Source organism: Panthera leo, chromosome B3 (assembly GCF_018350215.1).
Source record: "Panthera leo isolate Ple1 chromosome B3, P.leo_Ple1_pat1.1, whole genome shotgun sequence".
Lineage (NCBI taxonomy): Eukaryota > Metazoa > Chordata > Mammalia > Carnivora > Felidae > Panthera > Panthera leo.
The window spans coordinates 76,419,742-76,432,029 of record NC_056684.1 but is presented as its reverse complement, the minus strand read 5'-3'; the positions used below and the strand labels follow the sequence as shown (position 1 = coordinate 76,432,029).

Genomic DNA, 12,288 nt, shown 5'->3' with positions numbered 1-12,288 from the left:
CACAGGGAATCCCACGTATGATGGTAAATGAAAATCCCAGGATAACAGCTGTGCAGGAGGCCCAGAAAGCAACAGTTGAAATTGAAGCAAGAGGTCAGAAGGCTCCAAAAAGTATTTCTCAAAAAGGGGTAGTAGGAGGACTGATGTATTTAGCAGAGTTAGAAGTGTTGTTTTCTCTGTTGGTTTGTACGGAGCTAAATGTGTGGTAGGAAAACAATAAAACAAAGAGATCACTATATGGCAGACTTTAAACGGCCCCCACTCCTGTTTTCTGGTATTCATATCTTTGTGTATGTAAATCCCTCCCCTTGAGTTTGAGGAGGACCTGTAACCTGCTTGTCATCAAAAGAATATGACAAAGATGATGAGATGCCATTACATTATGCTTTGTAAGACTCTGTCTTGCTAGCAGACTTGCTCTGCCTCTTGTTGGCCTTGAAGAAGTGATAGAAAAAACAGCAGGGTGCCTGGGTGCCTCAGTTGGTTGGGCATCGGACGGACTCTTAATTTCAGCTCAGGTCATGATCTTATATGGTTGTGAGATGGAGTCCCATGTAGGGGAGCCTGCTTGGGATTCTCTCTCTCTCTCTCTCTCTCTCTGTCCCACCCCCCCCCCTCCAGGGGACAAAAAGTTGTGTAAGAAAATGTATAGAACACTATGTGGCTTAGCCATGAATATTTATGGTCATAATGATATAAACTCTGAATGTTGACTCTATAAAATTTCTGAATTGAGAATGAGAGGGAAAGTACATATTTAGCAGAAGAAAAGTTTATAAGAAAACTAATTCCTCATCTCCATGGTAGTAGTAACAACAAAATCAATTTTTGGATTTCCATACGCTATGCAATTTTCAAGCACCAAGATACATGATTTCATATGCCAATCAGGAGCTTTATCCACCCTTCTCAACTTTCTGGGCATTCTTTCCTCTTGCCCACTTCCCTGACTTTGCATCCACCATCCCTGACACTGTCAGCCACTCCAGTTCGGTTCCTGCAACCTCTGACACCTTCCTTTACTAAAAGGCTGTGCATGAACATGCTCAGTGAAGCCCTCTGAAGAGAACTAATCTAACCTTCCCAGTGAGAATGGAAGGATTTAGACCAAGAACACCAACCCTCCTGGGCTATATGAAAGAGAAATCAAAACTGCTGCTATTTAGAGCTATAGGATAAAGCAGTGGGTTTTCCTTGAGGTGGAGACCTGCAGCATTTCACTCAGGACAGCTCAACATTGTTGAAGCTCCTGAGATTCTCCCCCAAATTTCAGCACATCCCAATTAACTCTGAGGACACCATTGAAGGGGGAGGAGAAGAGAGACCTAAAATCAAAGAAAGTCATAGAAACATAGTGAACAGAGACGCATCCTATAAATATTCATAAATTCTGTGAAGTGTCTTATCTTCACTGAAAAATTTTATTTCATAAAATAACTTTTTACCAGTTTGATATTTTCAGAACTATATTCATAACTCATGGAATAAAATACTAAGCAACATAAATATTGAAATGCCAAGATTATCGTTGTATTTAAGTACTGCAATCAATTTATAGCAAGATACCAATAGATGCTACATAAAATTTTATAATAAATAAATAGCCATAAAAACACACTATTTTGTATGGAGGCAAATACCAGGAGGATTTGAATATCACCTCTTTATTCTACAGGATACTGATGTCACATTTCTATATAATATGGACTCTTACCATTTTTAATATGCATTTTGAAGTTATAATAATTAGAATGATCTGATAATGGCCTCAAAGTCAATAAACAGATTGATGTGCCACTATAGAAAATTAAAGATTTTCGCAAATAAAGTTTGTGATCAAGCAGACTTTTCAAAAGAACTAAGAAAGAACTGGTTACATGACTGGCATACCTGGGTAGATAATATTGGACACAATCACAGGCCTCATGTGTAAAACTAAGAAAAGCTACCCTTGGTGTGGAAAACAAAATCACATGTTTTTAGTAAACAGTGAGTAGTGTTTTGTTGATCTTCAAATTTGCTATTACATAATTAGTGAAGAAAGCCTACTCACAGCACTAACATAAACTCACATATCCCTCACAAAGTAGTCTCTCTCTCCTTGGGGGGAAAAAAAAAAAAAAACTTCTCTAAACTTCTAGAAGTGAGGCTTTGACTCAGAGGTCTGAGTTGAAGTCCCATCTCTGCAAACCAATTTTGGAATTTAGGGTAAACAATATAACCCTAAACCTCTGCTTCTTTTAAAAAATGGGGTGAATAACTGCTGATAAAAACAAGTTATCTCATTTAATTTCACGGCAACCCTATGTAGACCTGCCTTGAAGACAATAAAGCACCTAAATGAGTAATTGGTGTTACAGTGATTACTGCTTAAAGGGACAAATTCACATAGAACTCTTAGTAGAAAAAAGTATATTCCCAAGATTTGGGGGGAAATATATATGTAAGTTCCTACTAAGAGTCAGTGTTCCTGATGAGAATAGATTGCATTTTTATAGTTCTATTTTGGAAATAACACATTACAAGAATAAATTATTTTACTTCTAAGAAACACTTGAATTCAATAATAAGAAAATGAGCAACCCAATTAAAAATAGGCAAAAGATCTGAACAGACACTTCACCAAAAAAGATACACAGATGGTAAATAAGCAAATGAAAAGATGTTCAACATCATATGTCATTAGAAAACTGCAAATCAAAACAAGAATGAGAAATTACAATTTAAAAATAGGCAATTAAAAAATAGGCAAAAGATCTGAACAGACATTTCACCAAAAAAGATACACAGATGGAAAATAAGCATATGAAAAGATGCTCAACATCATATGCCATTAGTAAATTACAAACTAAAACAACAATGAGATATTACACACCTGTTAGAATGGGAAAAATACATAAAACACAATACCAAGTGCTGGCAAGGTGTGGAGTATCAGGAACCCTCACTGCTAGTAGCAATGCAAAATGGCATAGCTACTTTGAAAGACAAATAGTTTCTTACAAAACTAAACATGCTCTTACCATATGATCAGCAATCATGTTCTTTGCTGTGTCCTAAAAAAAGTTGAAAATTTGTGTCCAAAAAAAAAATGTGCACACAAATGTTTTATAGCAGCTTTATTCTTAATTGTGAAAACCTAGAAACAAATCATTCACCTTCAGGAGATGAATGAATAAATAAGCTGTGATATATCCTGACAATGGAATTTTATTCAGTTCTAAAAAAGAAGTGAGCTATCAAGGCATGAAAAGATATAGAGGAAATTTAAATGTGTATTATTAAATTAAAGAAGCCAACTGAAAAGGCTACATACGATCCAACTATATAGCATTCTGGAAAAAGGCAAAACTATGAAGCCAGTAAAAGAGATCAGCAGTTGCCAAGGACTGGGGGTAAGGAGGGATAAACGGATGGAGCACAAAGGATTTTTAGAGCAATGAAACTACATGAATCGTACTATACTGAAGAATACATTTGTCCAAACCCATAGAACGTGCAACACCAAGAGTGAACTCTAATGGACTTTGGAGAATAGTGATATGTCAATGTAGGTTCTTCAATTGTAATGAATATACCATGCTGGAGCAGGATTTTGACCGTAAGGGAAGCTGGGCTTATATGGGGGCACAGAATACATGGGAAATCTCTGTACCTTCTGCTCAATTTTGCTGTGAACCCAACACTGCTTTAAAAATAAAATCCATTTGTTAAAAAGCACTTATTTCCAAATAATATATTTAACTGCTAGAAGCACAGAAGCACATTTAAGTAACTAAAATTGAGGTGCAACATAGGGTAGACAGTTTAGGGTTTTCTAGGGTAGTTAAATAACATGATGTTTAGAATCCTAAATATATTTGGTTTTTAATTTACTCCTTGCAAAGTTCAATGTTATAATAAACAAACCCTTAAATAAATTCAAGAGACCACAGAAAGCATTTGAATGAAAATCATTGGTTTAAGGTATTTAGATTAGTTCAATTCCAAAAATTCTATACGGATTACCATAAAGGAGGTAAATCTGGGATACTATCAACACCATCATTTGTTTAAATTCATTTCTGAAAAGCACAGATCTTAAAGTTAGGCCAACCAATTCACTTAGGAGTTTTTAAATTAAATGCCAAAAACTTGGAAAGTTGGTCAAACAGGAATATTTCATACCAGGAATTTTCCACACCAGGAAAAAAAGTCTTGAACAGCGTATTAGCTGGGACACTTTCAATTTTAAATGACAGAGTCCCAACTCAAACTAGTCTGGATTCAGAGTCCAGAGTGCTCACCATTATACCAGAGAACTACCATAACTCAAACTAGTCTAAGGAAAATAAAAGGAGTTGGGAAATTTACTGTTTCCCCTAGGAAACAGAGTAAACCAGATTAGGTTAGGAGTAGGTCTCCCTCTTCCTTCCTCCAGTGTCCCCAATCCTAATGCCTTCTTTCTCCCACTGTTTCCTTCACTCTCCCCATCTTTGTCTTTTCCCTCATTTTTTCTTTTTGAAGATTTGATTCTTCCCAGTAGTGGGAGATGGACATGGCCTGTAGTTGGCACTATGCTTACAAAACCTGTAGTAGCCACTTCAGAGGAAGGAGAGAATATTTATTTCCCAGAGCCACCACATAAAATTCCAATAATATAATCTGACTGACCCAGGCTGCATCATGTGCCCATCTCTAGGTCAAAACTCATTAACTTCACTTGGCATGGAAAGGAAAATGCCCCCCAAATGAGAAGGGCAGAAATGGAAGGAAAAAAAAGTGGGGAGGGAAATTAAGACAACAGATGGATCAATATATTTAATTTGGTTAACTTCTATTAAAATATCTGGGAGAAAAATGTGTTTTAAAATCAAAAGTCCTAGGACAAAAATTATATCTTCATTGGGAAATCCAGAAATAAGTTATTTCTGAAGATACTCTAAAATTGGATAATGAAGATGTAGAGTACATTAGCCAATCAGATGACAATGAGTACTTCAGAAAGCATTTTCTTGCAAACAAAATGTGGCTGACATTCTCCTTTAACTATACCCTCTTGTCAAGATGAATGCCTTTCTTCATTGCCTGTTCAGATTTTTTTTAAACAATTTTTTTTTTCACCATGAAGCTATAATCAGTTTGTGGAACTCTGAATGACTGACTGGTTTACATGACAAATGACTATGGATTAGATTTCAAAGTATTAATAGTATATTTGCATGAAAAATGTTCACAGGAGATACTGGGTGGTTTGGTTGGTTAAGCACCCTGCTCTTCATTTCTGCTCATGTCATGATCTCATGGTTTCATGAGCTCGCGCCCCACATCAAGCTCTGTCCACTGACCTCAAGTAGGCTTCCTGGGATTCTCCCTCTCTCCCTCTCCCCCGTTCACGCTGTCTCTCTCAAATAAACTTAAAAAAAAAAATGTTCTCCACATAAATAAAAAGGTTTTACCTTACTTCTGAGATGAAACCGAAATTAAATTAAATAATTACATCCATTCCATGGATAATTAAGTTTTTTTAAGTTCCGTTTTCCTTGGGGCGCCTGGGTGGCTCAGTCGGTTAAGCGTCCAACTTCAGTTCAGGTCATGATCTCGGGGTTCGTGAGTTCGAGCCACACATTGGGCTCTGTGCTGACAGCTCTGGGCCTGGAGCCTAGTTCAGATTCTATGTCTCCCTCTCTCTCTGCCCCTCCCCCACTCGTGCTCTGTCTCTGTCTCAAAAACAAATATAAACATTAAAAAAAATTTTCAAATTTTGTTTTTCACAAGTGGATATCTTGGAGGTACGGAAGTTTGCCCAAATTAACGTTCCTTGCCTTGTGTGACAATTCAAAACTCAACATTATGGTAAATATATATTAACAAAACCCTCATCTTCTTTAGAATAGCCATTTTCATACCAAGTTCCCTGGAGTTTTTCTTTCACAGAAATGTTGATTCTAACAGGCTTATGATAGTGGCTGCTCTGTTCAATTAGATCTCACTGAATAGGACAAGATAAGTTGTAAAGTAAAATTAACCTTAAAGTCAATGATTTCCCCAAGATTTGAAGAATTCTGCTCCTCATAAATATCTCAAAAATCCTAAATGACAACTCAAGGAAAGCAAGCTTACAGACTTTGTTCCCAGTTCTGTTTCCAACCTCAAATGAAGTGTAAACTCAGATAGCTCAGTGGCATCTCAAGTTCCAACTACATCACCACTACCATAGCTAACAAATACCTTCCAATCTCTTTCCGTCCTGACTTTCCTGCAGTGCATTATCTATTCATGTATTTACACTGTAATGAGATTTGGTAAACAGCTGGCAGTGAGAGAAGATAGATTTTATAAGGCTAATTCTTCCTGTGGTGCCTAAATGGGGTGTTTCTCAATTAGAAGGGGGCTTCCAAATGTGGGGCAAAGACCCTGTGGAAGCCAGTAGCACAGAAGATGAAAGAACTCACCTGATGCAGAACAAAGGAAATAGTTTACTGAATACACCAAAAGAGTGGTGGGCAGGACAGCAGAGAGGCTGTCTGCAACAAGGCAGTGGTGGGGGGAGAGGGGGGTGGCTGCTTTTAAGGAGGAAAACTGAGGAGGTATGGCAATGTATGGAATTTTCCCTTTTTTGGTAACTGTGCCTAGTTTTAAGTCGCCCATTAGTTAGTTAGGGCCTATGGACATTTTGAGGTGGGTCATTCTGATGGGCCTGTTCGTATTCAGCCAGGTGGTTGGTCACTGTGGGCCCTTTCTATATTCCATTGTTCAAGTCTGTGTGCCTGAAAGTAGCCTCTGTATTCCCCTTTGACAGATCAACAATGACAAATCTTTGGCATTTGGGTGGAGGTTTCATCTTCAGAAGCTTCTTCCTCAATGAAAGGCATAGAAATGTCCCTACCTAAATTTGTTGCTCCATCAGGGGTTCTGGGCATTTATAGACCAGAGCATGGTATTATATTAACCTGCTAATAAGTGATTTGAGTGAAATCCCTTGGCAGCCAGGACCATGGGATTTGGGGGAGGGGACCCACTGATGGTATGGATTAGAATCCCTATTTAACCATCATTCATATACAGAATTGTCGGATTCTAGAAGAGACAAATTTAACAAAGAGATTAAAGAGAGGGGGATCAATAATTAAGAGTAGAAGTATCGAGGCCAGGGGTCCTAAGAAGTGAAGCCAAGATATCCATGAACAGATTTCTTTCCAGGAAATCCATCCTTGTGTTGCACAGTCCCAGAAGGAGGAAGCCAAAAGGAGGATAACATGGAAAAGAAAACTTAGCCCCAAAAGTGGGGAGGACTGAATTGTGAGAGTAGGACATCAAGGAGGGAACAGCTCCAGCTAAGTTATGATTTCTGACCAAGTGAATTCAGAGAGGTCATCCTGAACAAAAAGGTGGAGAATGAAGTCTTGGAATTGGGAAGGAGAGCTCTTGAGAGTCTCAGGAGGAACGTATTGAGAGTGTTTTTCTAAGATAATATCATAGAATGATTGAAATGTGAGAGTTGGGAATGACAATGGACTGGATTTCTAGGCCTCTAAGGCCTCTGGGTGTGTATTACCCAGAGTCTAACAGGCATAGATCTCCAACCAGCTCACAGATGTACATGATGTAGGGTTCCTCATCTGGGGTCAGAGTAGTCTTGATTCTGGAAAGATGAATCCACTGGAAGAGGCTGTTAGAATGGTCAAAACAACTTAATAGGGCCAGATCCAGACAGATTCGAAGTTGTCCTGCTCAAGAGTCTTTTTTTTTTATTTTTTTTAATGTTTATTTTTGAGACAGAAAGAGACAGAGGATGAGCAGAGGAGGGGCTGAGAGAAAGGGAGACACAGAATCCTAAGCAGGCTCCAGGCTCTGAGCTGTCAGCACAGAGCTTGACGCAGGACTTGAACTCAGGAGCTGTGAGATCAAGACCTGAGCCGAAGTCGGACGCTTAACAGACTGAGCCACCCAGGCGCCCCTAAAGAGTCTTAAGGTATACCAAATCTTTGAATGTAAGTCTTGAAAATATGTTACCTGAGAAAGAGGGGTCAGGTTTTGGTCTGTACTGGTTTGGGTGGTCATTAATGGCGAAGACAGTTTTCCCTAGGGACATAACATACTGTGTAACTAGAATAACAAAAAGAAAAGGAAGCCCAACTAGAGTCCTTCTGATAGTTGACAAAATTTTCCTCCAGTCCAGTTTAACCAATCATTAAAAGAAAGAGAGGGATAACTTAAGGGTGAATTTGAGGATTCATGTCAGTTAGTAGCCCTGTCACATTTTTGTGGTAATCTAGAGTATACACATAATGCTGTTTTTGTTTTTTGAGAGAGAGAGAGAGTACATGAGAGTGGGGGAGAGGCTGAGGAGGAACGAAGAGAATCTTAAGCAGGCTCTTTTGGATTCTGTCTCCAGCTCTCTCTTCCCCTTCCCCCAACACGTGCGGGTGTGTGCTCACTCACACTCTCTCTCTCTCTCAAAAATAAATAAGCATTAAAAAAAAAAAAGTTTAAAAAGTAAAAAAAGAATGTAAAGCAGACTCCATGCCCAACTGACAGGCTCAATCTCAAGACTGTTGAGATCAGGACTTGAGCCAAAATCAAGAGTCAGAGATTTAACTGACTGAGCCACCCAGGTGCCCTCATAACAATGGTTTTAATAAAGCATAAGTTCTTCCTTGAGCTGCAGTCAGGATATGAAGGGCCATTTGGTTTTGGAGGACCACCTTTAGAATTTGTGGGTGACTACAAGTTGGGTTTGGTTAAATGTGGCTATTGTCTGCTTTGCTAAAGCCTCTATTTGCAATTTTATATCAACAGAGGTGGTTCCTAGGACAAATATGGCTAAGGGACAAAACCATAAAGAAGCCCTCTTTGTTGTTTAGCCATAACAATATTCTAATTACAAGGAAACACTGGCAAATGGGAGAAGAGTTGTCTGAGGAGATACCAATGGATATTCCCATGTGCTTCACCTAATCCAATCATAGGAAAAATGGGGCCATCCATTATCTCCACAAGTCAATAGTTAACCCACAATTTTGTCATCCCAGCCATGCAGAATTGGTCAAGGTGCTAGTTGTGATATACAATTGTTGGGGATTCAATCCCATTTTCCAGCTATTCAAATAATCATATGCCCAGGGGGTCCTGTTATTATCCCCATAGAACAACAAGCACAAAGATTGGCTATTGTGGGAATTTCTCTAAAGTTTACCTCAAGTTGTCTAGCTTAGGCAAACAACATTCAAAGAAAATCAGAACTGTAAAGACGTGTTATTGAGTCATAACTTTTCTCTCTAAAATCACCCTTATTTCCAGAGATAGCCAAATCAAGACTAATTCATTTGCAAAACAGGTCCAATTTTAACAAACTTGGCCTAATTATTTACATAAGCTCAGCAAGAATAGTGATTGACCGTACAGATCTTTTAAAATTTGCTTTGCTGGAACTTTTATAAGGAATCTCTGACCTTTTTTAGTAGCCTCAAGGCCAAAAGCCAAGCCACATACTTGCCATCAGACATGCCTGCAATACCAGTAGATTTGGGTGAATTTCTCTTCTTGAGGTACCCAAAATATTCTGAGGTTCCTGCACCTGCCAGGAAGTGACATTCTTTACTCACCTGGTAAAGCTGCTGGGAACTCTGTAAGCAAGGAACCAGGCCAACATTTTCAAGCAGCTTTATGGCTCCATGATTCATAAAGACAACCTCAATTCCTTAAAGCTGTCTAGTCATATCTGAGTCTATGCATGCCTTTCCCAAATACGACATTTCAATCAAAGACTTGGTAACATAAATCAATGTTTACAATGGTGACCTGTTACAAGGAGAACAGATTCTTACTGAACTTATGCAATGACTGAGATTCCCAAGGAAGAAAGAATACTCACTGCGACTTTTTGAATTTCAGAGGGTTCAGGCAGACAGAAAAGTTAAACGCTTCAATTTGTTTACAAATGAATACGTTATCACATTTAAGTCTTAAATATCTTAAGAGAAAGTTTCCTTAATCTGAAAAAGGAAACTTTAGAGAACCAGCAATGTTTCAAACAAGAGTCACAAAAACTATAATCATTTTTCCCAATTCATTTAGTCCCATGTTACTAATTCTTGTTCAGGTTGAATACAGCTTTTAGTTAGTTCTGGAAATTCTTACCCATTTCAGTTTTATTATCTTCAAGATATCAAATGCCTGTATTTCTCAAAAGCTTTTTTTATCAATCTCCTTGAAGACAAAACTCATTTTGCAAAAGCATCAGAACAATACTATAAATGAACTATAAATGACAAAGAATTCAGAAATGGACATTGTTAACAAACTAATGAGAGTTCATTATGATGCAATTGACATGGAAATTCAGTTATTTCTGAGACACAAAACACTCTAATATTCAGAACAGAGTCAGGACATTATACCAGAAGGTAACATACCAAATAAGCCCAATTAGTCAGAGGTTTTGTTTACAATTTTAAATCTTGGGGAAGTTTGGTAATACCTTAGAAAGTTTAAATGCAATGCCTAGGAGCACCTGGGTGGCTCAGTAGGTTAAGCCTCCAACTTCAGCTCAAGTCATGATCTCGTGGTTCGGTTCGTGGATTCGAGCCCCGTGTCGGGCTCTGTGCTGACAGCTTGGAGCCTGGAGCCTGCTTTGGATTCTGTGTCTCCCTCTCTCTCTACCCCTTGCCCACTCTCTCTCTCTCTCAAAAATAAACATTAAAAAAAATTTTAATGCACATGCCTAAATAGAATTATGGGTCATCAAACACTTGATAAAGACAAAACATAGAAACTGGTTTTTCTAGGCAAAGAAAAACCAATATCGTTTACATTTTCTTACCAAGAGCAGACCAACCATCTAAAAACTTTGTGTTTATAAAGGAGAAGAGCAGAATTTTGAGCTCTGAGAAACCTTAGTCTCCGGTGAAAACTAATAGTAACTAATTGTGAACTGTTACACCAGTATTCTTTAAATGGCAAATGTGTGAAATCTATTAAGCACAAAGTATGTTTTCCAACAGACCCAAATATCCTTAGTTTCTTTGCAGTAAGTCAAAAGCAGATAAACCATATATTAGTAATCAATGCTGTAGTATTTTATCTTATTTGGAAAATGATATCCAATGAATTCAATCCCATTTATCATCTAAGCAAAACTTTAAAGTTTCAGGTTACCAAAGGCTTTGAAAACTATCTTAACAATTACCTATAAGAACTTTGAGACAGACAAAATTAACCATCATTTTAACTCATCGTTTTGGGGACAAATTGCAAGAGATAACACAAGCTTATTTGACCTTTAGCAACCCTTGGTAGAATGAAAGTCTCAATTAGTTAAAAGACCACATGACGTTCCACCTGGGTCCACTTAAAGTCAATTTGTTTCCCACCTCAGGTTTTACCTGGGGCACAGGTGAGGAAATCTAAAGTGAGCAGTGTAAGTCCAAGAGGGTGGTCTTCACTCCTGGACAGAGAGGGGAGGAGGTGGCCCCACGATGATATAGAACCAGTTATGCGGGCTGCACACAAAGTGGTGTAGAAATGGGAGGAAGGGAAGGCAGAAGAGGCAGAGTACTGAGTACTCAGAGTACTGAGTACAGTGTACTGAGTACTCAGAGTACTGCCAGAAGGCAGAGAAAAAGGATTCCTGGTTCTTAAACTTGGCTTTGGCTTATCAGCTCCTACATGGGAGCAGAAACCACGTTTCCCCCACCCTCCCACCTACCTAGCAAGTAAAAGTATAGGCAGTTCATGTCAAGCCTTGGAGAAGACAAGGACCTTCCCCAAAGAGAGTTTCAGCAACTGCTTGCGAATATATTCCTTAAAGACCCCATCCCAAGGTAGACTAACCAGAGACAGCTGGCTCCAATTATCAGTCATTAACCGGGTAAATGAGTGAGGGAGAGGCCCCCACATCTATTAGGAGTTGGAACAGTGAGAGAGTCAGCGTCCAATATGTCGGAAGGCAGCTGGTTATCAGCCAAACACATTCGGCAAGAGGCTCTTATGTCAGCGTCCTGATTTAGGGCCATGAAACGAAGCAAGGCACGTAGGGGACTTCTGACCATTGGCAGGGGTTCCAGCAAAGGAGGTCAAGCTGGAAAATAGTATTAGAAGAGAGAGTTCCGTGGGAGGGCCATACCTCTGGATCTGGGCGTTTGTCCTGAGGCCAGGAAACATCAGGCTTTGGGAGCCAAATGTGTTAAAGAAGACAGCCCAAGAGCGAGGAGGTGGGAAGGACGGGCCACCGACTCCCAAAGGGACCTCCCGCCGAAGGTAATGCAGCTCTGACGCAGGTCTCGATTTCAGTCAGGGTGGCCTGCT

At 39.0% G+C, this 12,288-nt stretch overlaps 1 long non-coding RNA gene across 1 annotated transcript in view; it reads right to left on the bottom strand.

The window, feature by feature from the left end:
* The window catches only part of LOC122222410, a 163,118-nt gene extending 150,830 nt beyond the window's left edge, over positions 1-12,288 (bottom strand). Inside the window, exon 1 of the long non-coding RNA XR_006203737.1 lies at positions 12,107-12,288. This is a non-coding gene — a long non-coding RNA (uncharacterized LOC122222410). The remainder of the gene's footprint in view (positions 1-12,106) is intronic.